The sequence below is a fragment of the Colletes gigas genome, unplaced genomic scaffold (genome assembly GCF_013123115.1).
Source record: "Colletes gigas isolate AHSC1104 unplaced genomic scaffold, ASM1312311v1 Colletes_gigas_Sc00040, whole genome shotgun sequence".
Classification (NCBI taxonomy): Eukaryota; Metazoa; Arthropoda; class Insecta; order Hymenoptera; family Colletidae; genus Colletes; species Colletes gigas.
The window spans coordinates 1,013,551-1,034,198 of record NW_025106669.1 but is presented as its reverse complement, the minus strand read 5'-3'; the positions used below and the strand labels follow the sequence as shown (position 1 = coordinate 1,034,198).

The 20,648-nt window shown below is 36.2% G+C and overlaps 1 protein-coding gene across 6 annotated transcripts in view; it reads right to left on the bottom strand.

Annotated features, from left to right (window-relative positions):
• Nucleotides 1-17,201, bottom strand: part of LOC122402804 — a 183,480-nt gene extending 166,279 nt beyond the window's left edge. For all 6 annotated transcript variants that reach the window (XM_043405908.1, XM_043405904.1, XM_043405906.1 and 3 more), the window contains exon 1: nucleotides 16,092-17,201. The gene's annotated coding sequence lies outside the window, so the exon portion shown is untranslated. The remainder of the gene's footprint in view (nucleotides 1-16,091) is intronic.
• Between the last annotated feature and the right edge of the window lie 3,447 nt (nucleotides 17,202-20,648).

The following is a 20,648-nucleotide window of genomic DNA, read 5'->3' as shown; positions in this document are numbered from 1 at the left end:
CATAAATGCATAAACATCCTCAAGAATAATTCAATTTATATTGAAAATATTGATAAACGAATCGTTCGAATGTTGAGCAAAGAAAACCGCGAAAAATGGGCGGAAGGTTGGTGGTCGTGCCCAAAGCAGACCAGAGTCGTACCGGAGACCGTGACGTAAGTCCCGTTTCCTGTTTGCCCGGATTGACCCGACCCCCGGAACGACCGTCGACCCGCGTTCTCTTTTTCCATCGACATCGTCTCGGATATATTTACAACAAACCGGCTCATCCGGGCGGAGGACAACGATATCGAGCGTGGTCGGGGCAGAACCGTGTGTCAGTGGTCCGATCAAAGGGAATCGACGTTTAATAAACGAGTTACATTGGCCCTGTATACGTAGTTTCTAAGCTTCGAGGGCTTTGTGCGAGCAGAAACGCTGTTTATGGGAGGCCGGGAGTGGTTTCCAGCAGAACGGTTAAACGGAGTTAAACAATTTCTTTTGTTTGGCTGGAATAACCATTGTGCATGGCCGAGCTGGTATTAATTTATGGAGTCGCGCCCCGTAGTGGGCAATTTAACGAATTAACATGCGTTAAACTACTGGGATCGACGAGGTAATCCGATTTCTGGTGATGCAGGTCCTATAGTTTGATAGTTAGAGGAGATATCGTCAAGAATGATCGAAAAAGTTGGGACCAAACGTATACTACATGTTACTTGGATCAAATGTGGGGAAAAAGTTCCTGTAAACTTGAATCCAAAAGTGTTTTATTGAGGAGATAGAGGCTTTTGATCCATTGACTGCCACCTACAAGATATCTCGTAGTAAATGGGATAATTTGCAGTGTTTTTTATCCAATAAAAATTACTGTAAATGTCACTTCAATACTAAATCTGTAACTTACAATTATATTTTGGAAAGTTTCATGTTTTCTTTCGGTTCAGAATTTTTTTTCTCGAAAATGCGTAAGATTTCGGGGGTATGTCTGTTCACCAAAAATGATTGCAATCGACCCCTGCAAGCGACAATAATTTTTTCAGATTGATTTGAAGTTTTTTCATATCGTCGAAAAATTTGGGCACCCACCCCTGTCGATGTTCCTAGTTTTTGATTTTTATTAATTTTGTCTGAAGCCCAATAGAAAAGATGTCTAATACTTTTTTGTAGGCACTCATGAGCTCTACTTCGGAAAAAAGTTTCATTGAAATATATTCACTATTGCAAGAGTTATGGCTGTTTGAATATTGCACCCATTTTTATGGGGATTTTCGAACTTTACGAGGCTCAGGAACAACTTTTCGAATATTCTTAGAATTTCTAAATATTCTCGACCAAAATACGCGTAGTTTGCCGTTTGAAACATTAAAATTCTCCGATCCGTTCAAAAGTTATGATATTTTAAAGATATGAATGCAATTTCGGGGGACCATTTCAGGCCTGAAATTATATTTTCGGTTTAGAATTTTTTCCTCGAAAATGCGTAATATTTCGGGGGTATGTCTATTCACCAAAAATGATTGCAATCGACCCCTGCAAGCGACAATAATTTTTTCAGAATGATTTGAAATTTTTTGATATCGTCAAAAAATTTAGGCACCTACCCCTGTCGATGTTCCTAGTTTTTGATTTTTATTAATTTTGTCTGAAGCCCAATAGAAAAGATGTCTAATACTTTTTTGTAGGCACTCATGAGCTCTACTTCGGAAAAAAGTTTCATTGAAATATAATCACTATTGCAAGAGTTATGGCTGTTTGAAAATTGCACCCATTTTTATGGGGTTTTTCGAACTTTACGAGCTTCAGGAACAACTTTTCGAATATTCTTAGAATTTCTAAATATTCTTGACCAAAATACGCGTAGTTTGCCGTTTGAAACATTAAAATTGTCCGATCCGTTCAAAAGTTATGATATTTTAAAGATATCAATGAAATTTCGAGGAACAATTCCAAGCCACGAGTCGAAATACACGTGTAAGGAGCTCGAGCGGACGAATCATGTAGGACTAATGTCGCTAGCACATTTTACGGTACCCGGGAGTAGCTGTTGGGAGGACGTGACTGGGTAAAAGCCAGAAGGAAGGCTCGTAGAGAGGCAGAAAGCTGGCCCGATGGAGCGACGAAGAGGAACAACAGACCGAACGAAGCCAGAAAGAAGGGACTTGGGTCTTTGTGCGAGAGAAGAACCGGTCGGGCCAATCTTAGCGCCCTATTGCGAAATTTTCTCCAATCAACATCGCGGTTCTTCCTCTTCGACCTCTCTCCGCACGTGATTTAATTATTTATTTACGTCAGCGCTAAACTAACGACGCTTCAAGTCCCTTTTTTCTCCTGGATCTAACGTTACGTTGGGGGGGAAAAAGAAATCCACTATTTTCATGCTGAAATGTGTACCATTTTTGTTCTAGAATTAGTTCCTGTTCGATTTCGTTCTGTTTGACCAACACTTTCCAGATGGAAATTTAATTATCAAGCTTCTTTTTGAATCTAGCTTTATAAAAATTGTTTGAAACTGTTTTTTGGTCGATCTTTAGCTCCTGGACTTTGGATTACAATTCTGAAATTTGTCAACAACTATTTTTAAATGATCTATACAGATTCATGACGATCGACGTTAATTCCAAGCTTGATAAAAATTTTTTAATAAAATTTAATTCGAATCCATGCAGTGTTTTGAAATATCGAATATCGAAACTGTATTTAAAACTGCAAGTAAGCTTCCAGCCACTGTAAAACACTTTTAGATCGACGATAGGATACAATGCACGCACGCTGCTTGTTTTATAATACACTTTCCCATTGCTGCAACGCGATATGACGCGGAGCGTTGGGTTTCCAATTTTAATTATCGAACAGTTGCTTGAACAGTACCTTCGGCCACTTTGTGCAATTTTCTGTTTGCTCGAAATTCGTTAATTTGCTTAAATTCATTTGAAACATATTAGAACGTCTCACGAGGTTTAGAAGCAAGTTTAAAGGATCTATACTTTGATTTGAGAACGAAAAAAAGGGTAAATATATCCTTTGCGATCCTTAAAGCTGTCTACAATTATGAAATATACATTTTTCAATATTCTTATCATACTCTTTTCTTGCATAAAACATGGGTAAAAGCAGAATGAATATTTGAGGAAATCATTTCTTTATGATATCTTTCAATTTCTCTTGTGATGTCCTCTTTTACGTATGTATCCGCGATAATGCAATTCTCTTGCGAGAAAGCGCTCGAGAAGCTCCGCCACCTGGCGGTGACCTCGCGGTACTGCTAGTGGTGAGGTATCGCGCGGGCCGTTAACGCGTATGCGCGCGCAACTAGACTGTCGTGTACAGGGGTCGCGTGGTCCGCCAAACAGTCGTGCACATGAAATCTTTGCACATAAATTACACGTTAATAACGCGCTTCTGAGACATGCTACATAGTCGATGCCCGTCCTAGAGTATGCAGGAATAACGTGTCAAAATTTGAGGAATATAGGTTCAATAGGTCTTGAGTTTTGCGCGAACATAAAAATCGACTCTTTCAAATAAATCTCGTGCAAATTATCAAACACATTGACTGTTACGTGACCCACATATGGGTGCCACTGTTTTTCACCAAAAAGATTCATTTTCCAGATCGAATCGTTAAAGAAAATAAATCTGAACACGACTCTTGAATTCTAACGAGACTTTGAGAACAAGTTTTATGACAAACTATGGTTATGCTGGTTTCCAACTGTCTGGAAACAAAGTTTTGAAATTTGTGGATCTCTCGTCCGGTTTTCTCGACAATTTCACGACTGACCCGTTTGATCCCGATAGAGGGCGCGAGTTCGAAGGAAAATTTGCAGAATTGCAGATTTCTACTTGAAAAACAGAATCTCATTTTCTATAAAATTTGATTGGTTTTTAGTTCGAAGCGTCGTCGTTTCAAAGATGTTCAATATTCACAAAGCAATATTATATTTTTATTTTGGACGATCAGACGAGTTAGACGAGTGTTTTTTCTTTGGAGAACTAGAATCGTTTCCATAAAATAAAATATGTTTATTTCAATTAAGTTTATTTGTGTAATGAAATTTCTATTTTTAATTAGATCGAAAGTCTAAAAATGACTGGGAAACTGGCCTAGAAAACGACTCTGCGAAGCCTCCGTCACTTCGTAGCGGATCCTTGGCCGTAGCAGCCGAAACGTCGCTCTCTCGCCTCTGCTCGCCTCGATGTTTCGTCGGGCAAAACCAAGGACCGGTTTTTATAACCTTTGGAATACTCGCGATCCAGGCCTCGCCTCGAATTCTCCCAGCCGCGCTAACGAAATTCGTTGAATATTCCACGTATTACGTTAACGTTCTGTTTCTAAACACCGAATCGATCGTTTATCCCTCGTCTACTAGGGCGAGCCCCCTCTCTTTCTTTCGAAATCTCCCATTCGATCGACCATACACTCTGAGACAAAAAGACACCACGCTAAGTAATTTTGCTGGCTTTATTTAACATTCGATTTACGAACTTATACAATTTGAATAATTAAAAATTTGATTTACGAGAGGGGGGGTTCAATAAAGCCTGGGAAAAATTTTAATGGGAGATTCTAGGGGCCAAAATAAGACGAAAATTAAGAATAGCAATTTGTTGATTGAGGCATCGTTTTAGAGCTACTAATAAAATTATTAATCAAATTTGTCCACATACAGGAATTTTTTTCTCGAAAGTGAGTAGGATTTTTGGGGTATGTCTATCCACCAAAAATGATTGAAATCGACCCCTGCGATTAAAAATATTTTTTCTGGAACGATTTGAAATTTTCTAATTTTGTCGAAAAGTTTCTCATTTTCACGAATTTTTTTCTGGAAAATGAGTAGGAATTCGGGGATAGGTCTATTCACCAAAAATGATTGAAATCGACCCCTGCAATTAAAAATATTTTTTCTGGAACGATTTGAAATTTTCTAATTTTGTCGAAAAGTTTCTCATTTTCACGAATTTTTTTCTGGAAAATGAGTAGGAATTCGGGTATAGGTCTATTCACCAAAAATGATTGAAATCGACCCCTGCAATTAAAAATATTTTTTCTGGAACGATTTGAAATTTTCTAATTTTGTCGAAAAGTTTCTCATTTTCACGAATTTTTTTCTGGAAAATGAGTAGGAATTCGGGGATAGGTCTATCCACCAAAAATGATTGAAATCGACTTCTGCAATTAAAAATATTTTTTCTGGAACGATTTGAAATTTTCTAATTTTGTCGAAAAGTTTCTCATTTTCACGAATTTTTTTCTGGAAAATGAGTAGGAATTCGGGGTTAGGTCTATTCACCAAAAAGGTTTGAAATCGACTTCTGCAACTGAAAATAATTTTTTCAGAGTGATTTGAAGTTTTTTTATATCGTCGAAAAATTTGGGCACCTACCCCGGTCGATGTTCCTAGTTTTTGATTTTTATTAATTTTGTTTGACGTCCTATAGAAAAGTTTTCTAATACTTTTTTGTAGGTACCCATGAGCTCTAAGTCGGAAAAAAGTTTCATTGAAATATATTCACTATGGCAAGAGTTATGGCTGTGTGAAAATTGGACCCATTTTTATGGGGGTTTTCGTCATTTTGCGGAGTCAAGGATCAACTTTTCGAATATTGTTGCGATTTCTACATATTCTTCGCCAAAATACGCGTTGTTTGCCGTTTCAAACATTAAAATCGTCCAATTCATTCAGGAGTTATGACGTTTCAAAGATTTCCATGAAAATTCGCGCGACCATTTCTGGCTTCAGATTATATTTTTGGTAAAGAATTTTTTTTCTCGAAAGTTTGTAGGATTTTTGGGGTATGTCTATCCACCAAAACTGATTGTAATTGACCCCTGCGATCGAAAATAATTTTTTCAGAATGATTTGAAGTTTTTTAATATCGTCAAAAAATTTGGGCACCTATCCCTGTCGATGTTCCTAGTTTTTGATTTTTATTAATTTTGTCTGACGCCCTATAGAAAAATTGTCTAATACTTTTTTGTAGGTACCCATGAGCTCTACTTTAGAAAAAAGTTTCATTGAAATATATTCACTATTGCGAAAGTTATGGCTGTTTGAAAATTGGACCATTTTGATGTAGTCTTTTTTTCATTTTATGGGGTCAAGGAACAACTTTTTCATTATTGTTAGAATTTCTACATATTCTATACCATAATACACGTAGTTTGCCGCTCGAAACATTAAAATCCTCCAATCCGTTCAGAAGTTATGACATTTTAAAGATTCGCATCGAAATTTCGGGGAACCATTTTGTCTTCAAATTAGATTTTCGTTAAGGAATTTTTTTCTCGAAACTGCGCGAGATTTCGGGTGTATGTCTATTGACCAAAAATGACTGTAATCGACCCCTGCAATTGAAAATAATTTTTCCAGAACGATTTGAAATTTTTGAATTTCACCCTGTCGATATTTCTTAAAAATTCGTTTCTGATTTTTACTAATTTTATTTGACGTCCTACAGAAAAGTTGTCTAATACTTTTTTGTAGACACTCATTAGCTCTACGTCGGGAAAAAGTTTCGTTGAAATATATTCACTATTGCAAGAGTTATGGCTGTTTGAAAATTTGGACCCATTTTTAGTAACTTTACTTACTTTTATAATAGAAATTCTATCTAAAATGCAAATCTAACCAAGCAACTTGTTAATATTGAAACTAAAAATTTGCTAAAATTGGAATTTAATTGAAAAAGTCTTCCAGAATATCTATTATACTCGTCCCGTGGAACAATCTAATAAATCAGAATTTTTAAACAAACAAATTGTAACATTTCAAGAAAGAAATATTTATTAAGAAACAGGGCCGTACAAAGCTCTCGTCAATTTTCGAAAACTAAGAAAAAATTAACGAAAATTTCGTTGCCAAGCGACTCGTAGATGAAAAATGAACTCTTCCAGTAAAAATTTATCAAACGTAGACTCGAAACGAATGGTTTATTTTCGAACGAACGCGTCGCACAATGGCGAAACGAGACTAAATCGGTACGGGTTGTCCGTTTCGTCGTGAAAGCATCTCGTAACCGTAGCTCTGACAATTATTTAAGGAAACTGCGATCGTTTCACGCTCGAAAGGCCGCCTAAATCGATCGGAATAAGCACCAGAATTCGTTATTTGTAAGATGGACGGGCGCACGGTCTGCCCATAACGTGAAATATCTCGAGCGTTGTTTGGCAACGCCGCCTCTGAGCGACGGGGCCAGTTCCCCGTCGTATAAAAGAAACGAATACTCGGGCTATTTATTGTTTATTATGCTCGAACGGATAGAAAGGGACGCCATAAATTCCTCCCATTGTGTCGCGTTGCCGAAATTCTCTGTGTTTTTTTCGAACATTACACGAATCAAATTGTCTCTTAATTTCTATACAGGGTGTTCCGGCCACCTCTAGCAAAAATTTTAATGACCGATAGCAGAGGCCAAAATAAGACGAGAATCAAGAATACCAATTTGTTGATGGAAGCTTCGTTAAAAAGTTATTAACAATTAAATTCAAAGATTTCAAATCGTTCTGGAAAAATTATTTTCGGTCGCGGGGGTCGACTACAATCATTTTTGGTTAGTACACATACCTCCGAAATCCTATCTATTTTCGAGAAAAAAATTCGAGCAGATACTGACATTTTTAGACGAAATTAAGAAATTTCAAATCGTACTAAAAAAATTGTATTTAGTTACAGGGGTCAATTACAAGTATTTTTGGTGAAGAGACATACACCTGAAATCCTACCCACTTTCGAGAAAAAAATTCGAGTAGATACTGAAATTTTTAGACGAAATTAAGAAACTTCAAATCGTACTAAAAAAATTGTATTTAGTTACAGGGGTCAATTACAAGCATTTTTGGTAATTAGACACACCCCCGGAATCTTATGCAGTTTCGAGAAAAAAATTCGAGAAAGTACTGAATGTTTTGGGTGAAATTAAAAAATTTCAAATCGTCCTGGAAAAAATATTTTCAATTGCAGGGGTCAATTATAATCATTTTTGGTCGAAAGACATACCCCCGAAATCCTACTCAGTTCTGAGAAAAAAATTCCTTACCGAAAATATAATTTCCAGCCGGAAAAGTCTGCCCGAATTTTCATGCGAATCTTTAAAATTTCATAACTTCTGAACGGATCGGCCGATTTTAATGTTTCAAAAACCAAACAACGCGTATTTTAGCGGAGAATATGTAGAAATTCTAACAATATTGAAAAAGTTGTTTCTTGACACCGTAAAATGAAAAAGAAACCCCCTAAAAATTGTCCAATTTTCAAACGGCCATAACTCCTACAATAGTAACGGTATCTCGTTGAAATTTTGAAAGGATGTAGAGCCCACGGGTAGCTACAAAAAAGTATTGGACAACTTTACTGTAGAGCGTCAAACAAAATTACTAAAAATCAAAAACGAATTTCTAAGAATAATCGTGAAGGAGGTGGATGCCTAACTAAAAAAAAAAATTCAAATCTTGCTGGAAAAAATATTTTCAATTGCAGGGGTCAATTATAATCATTTTTGGTCATTAGACACACCCCCGAAATCTTGCGCATTTTTGAGAAAAAAATTCGAGTAAGGGCGGCACTTTAAACGTTAATAACTTTTTAACGAAGCTTCCATCAACAAATTGGTATTCTTGATTTTCGTCTTATTTTGGCCCCTAGAATCCGCCATTAAAATTTTTACCAGGGGTGGCCGAACACCCTGTATACATTTACAGGAGAAAAAGTATTTCTTGAAATTTCTCACATTTTATCGTATACTTGATTAATTCAGTTTTACGACACAATACTTAGTAAAAATCAACGTATATAGATCGTATTTTATTATTAATATATGCCATGCATACTAGGTAAATGTATAATTCGAACAAATATTAATTTTGAGATTAGGGCCAGAAACAGTATCTGCATCTCTCGTCTCTGCAACGCTTTATCTTCTTCGATGAATGTTTATCTTACGTATATAACGCTACGGGACTATAGCATTCTTGATTTTCGTCTTATTTTCGCCATATTATTATTATGACACGATAACAAATATTAATCGTCTCAGAGATATTCGATTTTACAAATTGTAAGTCGAAATCGATATTCGAACACTCGATACTATCACGAATGCATTCCTATTTCGAACTTTCGATCGATAGAATGGATTTCGAGTCCATTTCCAGTGATACATCGATAAAACTGAACTGAATTGCCCAAATAAGCTGAAAGTTCGACGTGTCGGTAACAGATAACCTCAAAATAGTTCTCTTACCGAATAGCGTTGAAACAAATAAAACTAGAGAGCTAATTACATCTATCGATAAAGGGTGCGTTCAAACAATGCAAAAAGCGTCCTTCTTCGATGCAAATTTATCATTGTCGATCGTTTAAATCGTACCGACAGGAGCGTAGAAGAGACCAGAAAGTATCGCTGGAAAAAGTGCGAAAGAAATCGATGATCGATACACGCAACGCTGTTCAACGAGACACTCGCGTTTTTTGTTGGGAAAAGGCAACATTTAATTTTATCGATGCAACAAGAAACGAGTGTTTTTGTTAGATATCCAGGCAAACTACAATTTTCTATGGACTGATACTGGCAAAAACGTTTTATATGATAAATAGTTTTTGATTTATAGTAATTTTGTTTGACGCTCTACAGAAAAGTTGTCCAATACTTTTTTGTAGCTACCCGTGGGCTCTACGTCCTCACAAAATTTCAACGAGATACCTTTACTATTGTAGGAGTTATGGCCGTTTGAAAATTGGACAATTTTTAGGGGGTGTTTTTTTTCATTTTACGGTGTCAAGAAACAACTTTTTCAATATTGTTAGAATTTCTACATATTCTCCGCTAAAATACGCGTTGTTTGGTTCTTGAAACATTAAAATCGGCCGATCCGTTCAGAAGTTATGAAATTTTAAAGATTCGCATGAAAATTCGGGCAGACTTTTCCGGCTGGAAATTATATTTTCGGTAAGGAATTTTTTTCTCAGAACTGAGTAGGATTTCGGGGGTATGTCTTTCGACCAAAAATGATTATAATTGACCCCTGCAATTGAAAATATTTTTTCCAGCAAGATTTGAATTTTTTTTTTTAGTTAGGCATCCACCTCCTTGTCGATTATTCTTAGAAATTCGTTTTTGATTTTTAGTAATTTTGTTTGACGCTCTACAGAAAAGTTGTCCAATACTTTTTTGTAGCTACCCGTGGGCTCTACGTCCTCACAAAATTTCAACGAGATACCTTTACTATTGTAGGAGTTATGGCCGTTTGAAAATTGGACAATTTTTAGGGGGTGTTTTTTTTCATTTTACGGTGTCAAGAAACAACTTTTTCAATATTGTTAGAATTTCTACATATTCTCCGCTAAATTACGCGTTGTTTGGTTTTTGAAACATTAAAATCGGCCAATCCGTTCAGAAGTTATGAAATTTTAAAGATTCGCATGAAAATTCGGGCAGACTTTTCCGGCTAGAAATTATATTTTCGGTAAGGAATTTTTTTCTCGAAACTGAGTAGGATTTCGGGGGTATGTCTATCGACCAAAAATGATTATAATTGACCCCTGCAATTGAAAATATTTTTTCCAGCAAGATTTGAATTTTTTTTTTTAGTTAGGCATCCACCTCCTTGTCGATTATTCTTAGAAATTCGTTTTTGATTTATAGTAATTTTGTTTGACGCTCTACAGAAAAGTTGTCCAATACTTTTTTGTAGCTACCCGTGGGCTCTACGTCCTCACAAAATTTCAACGAGATACCTTTACTATTGTAGGTGTTATGGCCGTTTGAAAATTGGACAATTTTTAGGGGGTTTTTTTTTCATTTCACGGTGTCAAGAAACAACTTTTTCAATATTGTTAGAATTTCTACATATTCTCCGCTAAATTACGCGTTGTTTGGTTTTTGAAACATTAAAATCGGCCAATCCGTTCAGAAGTTATGAAATTTTAAAGATTCGCATGAAAATTCGGGCAGACTTTTCCGCCTAGAAATTATATTTTCGGTAAGGAATTTTTTTCTCGAAACTGAGTAGGATTTCGGGGGTATGTCTTTCGACCAAAAATGATTATAATTGACCCCTGCAATTGAAAATATTTTTTCCAGCAAGATTTGAATTTTTTTTTTTAGTTAGGCATCCACCTCCTTGTCGATTATTCTTAGAAATTCGTTTTTGATTTATAGTAATTTTGTTTGACGCTCTACAGAAAAGTTGTCCAATACTTTTTTGTAGCTACCCGTGGGCTCTACGTCCTCACAAAATTTCAACGAGATACCTTTACTATTGTAGGTGTTATGGCCGTTTGAAAATTGGACAATTTTTAGGGGGTTTTTTTTTCATTTCACGGTGTCAAGAAACAACTTTTTCAATATTGTTAGAATTTCTACATATTCTCCGCTAAAATACGCGTTGTTTGGTTTTTGAAACATTAACATCGGCCAATCCGTTCAGAAGTTATGAAATTTTAAAGATTCGCATGAAAATTTGGGCAGACTTTTCCGGCTGGAAATTATATTTTCGGTAAGGAATTTTTTTCTCAGAACTGAGTAGGATTTCGGGGGTATGTCTTTCGACCAAAAATGATTATAATTGACCCCTGCAATTGAAAATATTTTTTCCAGCAAGATTTGAATTTTTTTTTTTAGTTAGGCATCCACCTCCTTGTCGATTATTCTTAGAAACTCGTTTTTGATTTTTAGTAATTTTGTTTGACGCTCTACAGAAAAGTTGTCCAATACTTTTTTGTAGCTACCCGTGGGCTCTACGTCCTCACAAAATTTCAACGAGATACCTTTACTATTGTAGGAGTTATGGCCGTTTGAAAATTGGACAATTTTTAGGGGGTGTTTTTTTTCATTTTACGGTGTCAAGAAACAACTTTTTCAATATTGTTAGAATTTCTACATATTCTCCGCTAAATTACGCGTTGTTTGGTTTTTGAAACATTAAAATCGGCCAATCCGTTCAGAAGTTATGAAATTTTAAAGATTCGCATGAAAATTCGGGCAGACTTTTCCGCCTAGAAATTATATTTTCGGTAAGGAATTTTTTTCTCAGAACTGAGTAGGATTTCGGGGGTATGTCTTTCGACCAAAAATGATTATAATTGACCCCTGCAATTGAAAATATTTTTTCCAGCAAGATTTGAATTTTTTTTTTTAGTTAGGCATCCACCTCCTTCACGATTATTCTTAGAAATTCGTTTTTGATTTATAGTAATTTTGTTTGACGCTCTACAGAAAAGTTGTCCAATACTTTTTTGTAGCTACCCGTGGGCTCTACGTCCTCACAAAATTTCAACGAGATACCTTTACTATTGTAGGTGTTATGGCCGTTTGAAAATTGGACAATTTTTAGGGGGTTTTTTTTTCATTTCACGGTGTCAAGAAACAACTTTTTCAATATTGTTAGAATTTCTACATATTCTCCGCTAAATTACGCGTTGTTTGGTTTTTGAAACATTAAAATCGGCCAATCCGTTCAGAAGTTATGAAATTTTAAAGATTCGCATGAAAATTCGGGCAGACTTTTCCGGCTGGAAATTATATTTTCGGTAAGGAATTTTTTTCTCAGAACTGAGTAGGATTTCGGGGGTATGTCTTTCGACCAAAAATGCTTGTAACCGACCCCTGCAATTGAAAATATTTTTTCCAGGACGATTTGAAATTTTTTAATTTCACCCAAAACATTCAGTACTTTCTCGAATTTTTTTCACGAAACTGCATAAGATTCCGGGGGTGTGTCTAATTACCAAAAATGCTTGTAACTGACCCCTGTAACTAAATACAATTTTTTTTAGTACGATTTGGAATTTCTTAATTTCGTCTAAAAATTTCAGTATCTACTCGAATTTTTTTCTCGAAAGTGGGTAGGATTTCAGGGGTATGTCTCTTCACCAAAAATACTTGTAATTGATACTTGTAAAAAATACTTGTTCCTTTCTACGATTCGATTATTCGATGTATCGTAACATTCTAACCTAACTTTACCTTTAACTTTTCTCACATCGCATTCTCTCGAGCCGAAACCTTATTTTCGAAAGCAAAATGTATCGAAGGTATATTTGGAAATTGTTTATCAGAACAGAATTGTTTATTAATTCCTATTAATATGAATTTCCGAACCTTCTAAACGAATATCTACATAAAAGATTATTTCTCTTTCTTTTGTTATTACTGCTAACTGATTGTTAATAATCCATATAAAATTGTTGCAACAATTAGATTGTCACGTTGTACAACACTCCTCTATTTACAGTATTCAAAATCATTTTCAAAGCACTTTTAAGTGCGAAGTTAACACGATAAACAAACTTACATTCATATTTATGAAGAAAATATACTTATATATATGTATACAATGATAATCTTGTAAATAAACATTAATTTTATATCTTCTATCTCGTTTCCGATTAACCTGGTTAATTGAAGCTTTACTGTAATAATTAATAATTAAAATCACGAATTCTCTCAAACTTTGTATGATATTTACCGAAACGATCCTTTTTATCGATCGATGATCATTTTAAGGTTGATTTAGCGAAACTTGTAATTCGTAAAGACGCAACTGTATTTGCGAATAGGTTAAAATAACGTTAACGTTAATATAACGCGCCTAAATGAGTATTATAATACGTAGTTCATTTGTATGCACATTACTACTATTTAATTGTTTCCGTTTACATCAAGTCAAAGGATTAACTTTGATGTTATTCTTCTTTAACCTTCAGCACACCACGTTGCTTATAATTTTTCTTACGGTACAATAAAAAATGGTCTTTGCACGATCTTTGCACATCGTATTACTACTTATCTACTTGTTTCTTTCTTTCAATACACGATAAGCACTTGTATCATTCTCTATCGCATATCTTTATCATATTTATTGGAAACACCGTTAGTTATTGTTGCTTATTTTCCCTTCCTAGATCATGTACACGACAAACGAAGAATGATAGTAATAATTGTAAGATATGAACGTCCTTTGCAGTTAAAAGTTACAATTTATTGATATCCTTGTGCGAAGAATGTCCACTATGCCATCTTGGCACACTAAGGACTAAACCGAACAAAATTTGTTGCAAGTTTGACGTTTGTGGTCATAATAAACCACTTATTAAACATTTTCGACCCGCTGTAATATTATAATCTTTGGAACATCAACAGAGAAGCATTGAAGTACAAAAAAAAGGTGCACCATCATTTGATATCCTCTTAAGTATCATATTTTGCCCTTTGTATGTTCAGTTTAGATTTATTTATATTATTTCTATGATATACGCCCAAATAAACTTTGTAACATACACTATTGCAAGCTTTTTATAATAAGAATCAGGAAACTCTTAAACAACACTCTCTTTGAAGTTTATTTTCAACATAAAACGTCAATTTTAAACCTAACAAAGTATTTTATGTGCTACGTTTTTCTAACGATAAGCTTTCATATATTATTTAATCTTCGTTTAAGCTCTTAACATTCTCTACACACAATTATTGCAGTTCTTCATCTCGTAAATAATTCTGCAGAACTTAAATTGTCTTTTCTTAAATATTTTTGCTAAATTCTCCGCAATTTATGTTATTATGTTCTTCGTTGTTGCTTCGAAGCTACTTTTTCAGGCGATATCGAACGAATAGCTTTATTACAACAACAACTGCTTTTGGGTTTAGTTTTTTGGGATTATCTTCGATATTGTAACATGCAATCGCTAAAATTTTGTAAACAAATGTTCCAAGTGCTACGATACATGTTCTATTTCTAAACTAACGCAGTAACGATACAATGATCTTTTTACATTCATCGAAAAGAGTGAAATTTTAAGTATATTTCAGAAAAACAAATTGACTGCTATCGGGGAATACAATCTATAGACACGCTAAAGTGTAAAAATATTGTAACGCGTAATAATTTGTTGAATGTACACCTAATCTCTCTGTAACGCTTCAGTATCGTCCAAAATGCTAACCTCAAAAAAATTTCATAGCTCCAAGGGAATTAAAAGTGTTTTGTATTCCACGAACAAGTGAAACCAACACGTTGGTGTTATTCTCGACACTTTTTTCGAATTATAACCTAACGGAAAGAAATATCGAACAATTCGATCGAGTATTTGTTATTTCGAGTATATTTTAGAAAAAAAAATTGACTGCTATCGGGGAATACAATCTATAGACACGCTAAAGTGTAAAAATATTGTAACGCGTAATAATTTGTTGAATGTACACCTAATCTCTCTGTAACGCTTCAGTATCGTCCAAAATGCTAACCTCAAAAAAATTTCATAGCTCCAAGGGAATTAAAAGTGTTTTGTATTCCACGAACAAGTGAAACCAACACGTTGGTGTTATTCTCGACACTTTTTTCGAATTATAACCTAACGGAAAGAAATATCGAACAATTCGATCGAGTATTTGTTATTTCGAGTATATTTTAGAAAAAAAAATTGACTGCTATCGGGGAATACAATCTATAGACACGCTAAAGTGTAAAAATATTGTAACGCGTAATAATTTGTTGAATGTACACCTAATCTCTCTGTAACGCTTCAGTATCGTCCAAAATGCTAACCTCAAAAAAATTTCATAGCTCCAAGGGAATTAAAAGTGTTTTGTATTCCACGAACAAGTGAAACCAACACGTTGGTGTTATTCTCGACACTTTTTTCGAATTATAACCTAACGGAAAGAAATATCGAACAATTCGATCGAGTATTTGTTATTTTACAGCATTCCTAATGTCAATTGCATTAGTTAAAGATTTAGAAGCATTAAATTCATTTATTGGGAAGGTTTTTTGAGGTTACGTCGTAGGTTTAAAGCGACGGTTACTGGTAAACGATCAACGTGTTAAACGAAAGCATGTAAAAAGAGCAATCGATGGATTTTCGTAAGAAAAAAGTAAGAAAATAATATAACACGAAAAATTAAAGCAGATAAGTACGATAAATCAGAGATAGTATGCTTCTTCCTGTGTTCAAGATAGAAATTCTTCATTGTTTCGTGTAATTTCGGAACGAGCATTCTTGAACGTTCCCGTCGTCAGAAATGGTCGTAAATACGTTCCACGCTCGCGAATAATGAATAGAGAAGTTCGACTCGCGTAGTATAGCTCCGTAACGCGTGACAAAGACACTTACCTGCGATTAAGCAGAACTCCACTGTGACGGCTATGCGGACGCAACGTGGCGACTGGTCATCCTGGCGAGAAATCCCCCCAAGAAAGAAAAATATCCGTTCAGAATATCATCCTCCGTCCGTCGAGAAAAATACTCGGGACAATGAAGCCGTCGGAAGTGGTCGCTCCTGTTACGATATTTCTTACGACCACGGCGCACTACGATAATCACTCGTTTGTTCACTTATTCACCGTGCGACGACGAGTCTCGCGTGAAAACGCCGAAACGAAGGCCGGAACTTTGATATCGTTGAACAGAGTTCCCCGTGTAACTTTTTTTGGCACACTCGCCTCGAAACAAAGAACAAGCGTTCACGGGTCCGTTCGAACGCCGTCGTATCGTTCGAACCGACGAGCAAGACGGTTCGGGCTTCTCGGATCGATTCTCGCTCCGTTGGATGTAAACAATTACGAACCGAGGTCACACGTTTGTTGCGACGGTTTTCATTCGCGTTCGAGTCAGGAGTTGCGAGAAGCTACATTTTCAACCGATCTGTCGAAATAACTCGCCCGGGGAAAAAAAAGAAATATCTACAGTCCTTCGATGATTTTCTCCCCGGATCGCGACGAATGGGAACTCATTTCGGAACTGTTCTCGGACTTCACCGGAACGAGATATCGATTTTCGGTGATTCGACCCGTAGAATTGTGATCGATTTGAGAAATCACGGGAACAGGGTTTTATCGACGGACGCTTCGAATATATTCCCTTTAACGCGGGCGCCGGCCGGCTTAAAGCCACGACCAAACCGATCGTAACGTTTTCTCCTTACATCCAAATGGTTGGCTCGAAAATTTTCGCGAACACTCGCTGATCGTTCACCGAACGCGTAAAAGTGTACGATTGATTTACGTTTAATCCGTTTTGCGTCGTTCGGTGCACTTCGTTGGATCACTTCCGAAAAGTTCCCGAAGGACGACCTTTCCACGCGTGCGAAAAACAACGGACACGACACGTACGAAAATATGGCGTGTATGTTAAGATTCAATCGACGAGTAAGTAATCTCCTTCGCTTCCGGTAAAAAGGGATCCACCCGTAACGCGACACATCGTAACGTACGCACCATCGAACGGTTGAATTGCGACTGCGGCTGGCGGGGTTCGATGCCGTCATCCCCACCACCGGCGCTCGGCCAGCCGAGGCAACGCCCAGAGCGGTAGTGGACGTTCCCCCGAAGCCACGCCCGCGGCCACGCCCTCGGCTCTAGCCACGCCCCCCCGTTGGTCGCGCCCCTTTTTTTCGGGACTCCACCGGAGAATAGAAACTTGAATATTTCCCCGCGCTTTCTCAGGATAACTGTTTTAGTAAAATCACGCTTGAATTAAACAATTCTGATCTCAGTCGATAGGATCGAGATTGTACAATTGTTTCGCGAGACGACGAATGACAAGTCTTCCACACTTATCAGCGTTTGTGTCGATCGAATAAACAAAGATAAATTCTTTTCGCGATAAAATGTTGACGCTTACGTTTTGTGGTGGAATGGTAGTTTGAATGATCTGTCTTTTACGTTTTTATTGATTTCCATTGAACAACGTTTGTTTTTGGAATATTATTTACCAGATTTCAGCACTTTTGTATAAATCTCGAGAAACATAGCAAATTACTCTTTAGTGAATTTAAAGATAGAAATATTTGAATTCTAGCAAGTCTCCCGATAAATTCATTTTATTCAGTTGTTTACAAAGAATGCGTGTCACATTAATTTCTTGATAATGTTTGATTGATTGGACGAATCAGGTCTACGAGATAAGATGTTCGGCTTATACGTTTTAAAAAAATTTTTAAAATTCGCGGTATTTTCAGGAATACGTGAACATTTACATTTTTATTTTATTTCCAATGATTTCTTGAGGTATATTCTTAGTCTCTATAGTGATTCAAAATGGCGGATTACCTACTGCAAATTCTATTTTTAAAATATCTGATAATAAATATGTAAACGATATTTGGCTAAAATTAAAAACCTGTATAACTTTGAAAAAACTAGTTTATTAAGTTTTTGGAGCTTTGTTAATCAGTTCAAATTGTAAATATTTATAGTTCTGAAAAATTTTTAATTTTTAATTTTTTTACTAAAAAAAAAAACTAAACTAAATTTTCCCGCCATTTTTCAGAGGAAATTTAAAATTCGAATAATTAAAACCTAAATTCATTACAAAAGCATTCTATTACATTTTTATAAATATTAAAAATAATCTATGTAATTTACTACGAAAAAGATAGTTAAATTTATTATAAACATGTAAAATACTTTGTTTTCTCGAAAACTCGATGATAGCTACATACTTCGAAAATTTTCAATGTTCGATTTAAATTTATGGCAATTAATACGCTTTTAGTGTATTTTATAATACTAATGCTCTTCGACTGTAATTTTAATTCATTTAAAAGACGATGAAAAGATCGGTGTTACAGAATTGTCTTTTTTCTATTTCTTTGCAAACATAACCTTTCAACTACTTGTTCCATAATAAGTTCACGTTAACCAGGAAAAAATGAAAAAGAAATTGATCTAACAACGATTAGGTAAATTTTAAAACATGCTATTCTGCTTATTATCTCTTTTCTCTAATTTTATAGATTGTCTAACATCTAAAGTGAAAGGTTAGGTTGCTTTTAAAATCAGTTTGGCGTCAACTGTTCACAAATTCGTCTCTTTTATATACCTATATAACGGTAATACTATTTTCTCTGACAGTGGATAATAATTGCGTGATTTACAGCTCTAAAAGTGGTATCAGTGAATCGATAACAAACTGCTACTTATTAAGAACTAACCTAACTGTATGAATAAAATAAGTGTACCCTTGTATGGAGTGAATTGTCCTTTAAAAAAAAAGTACGGAATAATAACCCTGGTTACTAACAGAAATATCAAAAGAATGCAACAGCAAACAATTCAAGCAAACAGTTTTCAATACATTTTCGTTGTCTTCGAATATCAAAAAAAAATGAAACAGAAAAAGTCTGCATTTTTTTCACGCCGATTGAACAAAATACAAGCAAAGTGTATGGATGTGATCGAAAACACGCACAGAAAAAAAGTAGCCATTTTTTGAAACCCGTACCTCGCAATTTTATTGCTCCGCGAATAGGTTAAATGGCCCGAAATCGCGGGATCGTAGTCATCGTCATTATGGCACTTCCTTGCCCATAATCTCGTCCCTGTGGCGCCACATCTGCTCGAACTTCCATCCTGCCCCACGTAAACTCTCACGCCCCCCGCCGCCCCTCCCCCCTCGCCGTCCTCTCCCGCGTCGGTACGCCAGAGAGGCAAGTGGTGCCGTTTCATGCGGTTTTTGCATGACAGTGATGCGGTGCCACCCGGTACAAGTCGGTCCTAGATGCCGCTCCGCCTACCGACACCATCGCACCGAATACAACAACGCGCATGCGCGACCAACGAGAGGCTATATAACGCGTGTTCGAATTACCCTCCGCCATCTTTCCACCAGCCGGAATCAGCGGTACAACTCAACGCGACTTCTGTCTCGCTCTGTCTCTGCTCCGCTCACTCTGTCTCTCTCTGTCTCTGTTCTGTCTCTGTTCACTCTGTCTCGCTCTGTCTCTGTTCTGCTCACTTTGTCTCTCTCTGTCTCTGTCTCTGTTCTGCTCGCTCTGTCTCGCTCTGTCTCTGTTCTGTTCTGCTCGCTCTGTCTCGCTCTGTCTCTGTCTCTGTTCTGCTCGCTCTGTCTCGCTCTGTCTCTCTTCTGCTCTGCTCACTCTGTCTCGCTCTGTCTCGCTCCTGCCCTGTCCTCCATCTTTCTCCCTCTCGTTCGTTTCTCCTGGAGCTATCGCCGCGTCTACCGCTGGTCGCAGCGTACCGTGGGAAATGTGTTGCTACCAGTGAGGCTACCAAAATGGCGGCACGCCAAGCACCTGCTGCCTATCGAGGATCTGAGACGGACTTTTATACGATCGTACAGAGTCCTCTGCTCTGTACAGATTGCAACATGGACGACATTTCGTAACCAATCACAACGCAACGATACCATTTCAGTCCACTAAACAAAACGACGTTTTAAGGGTAAAACTTACTACTAGGTTACTAATTAGTTATTGGGTCTTTTTTTTTGGCCGAAATTGGAGTCCCATAATGGGGATTATTTTTTAATATCATTTTATATCGATATATGCGAATACGATCATTTTCAATGAAATAGAACGCGGTAAAGTAACTTTTAAAATTTGAAAAAAAAACCGCTAAAATGAACAAGCGTGTTTATTTGTTCTGAACATTGATCGAGTGACGTATAATAATCTGATGTAACATCGATTAAATTGTAAAGATAGTTTAAGGGAATTAGATTCGGTTTAGATCTAATAACACTCGTTTATATAAAAATTAGTAGTAATATATTAATTAATTGTACCTTCAGAGCGAAAATTCTGGAGGTTTTAGTCGTATTTTTAATAAATTATAATGTTGCTATATTAACACGTATTTATTTGTTAGAATAGTTAAAAATATATAAATATATAAATGTTTGTGTTTATTTATCTATTTCGATAAA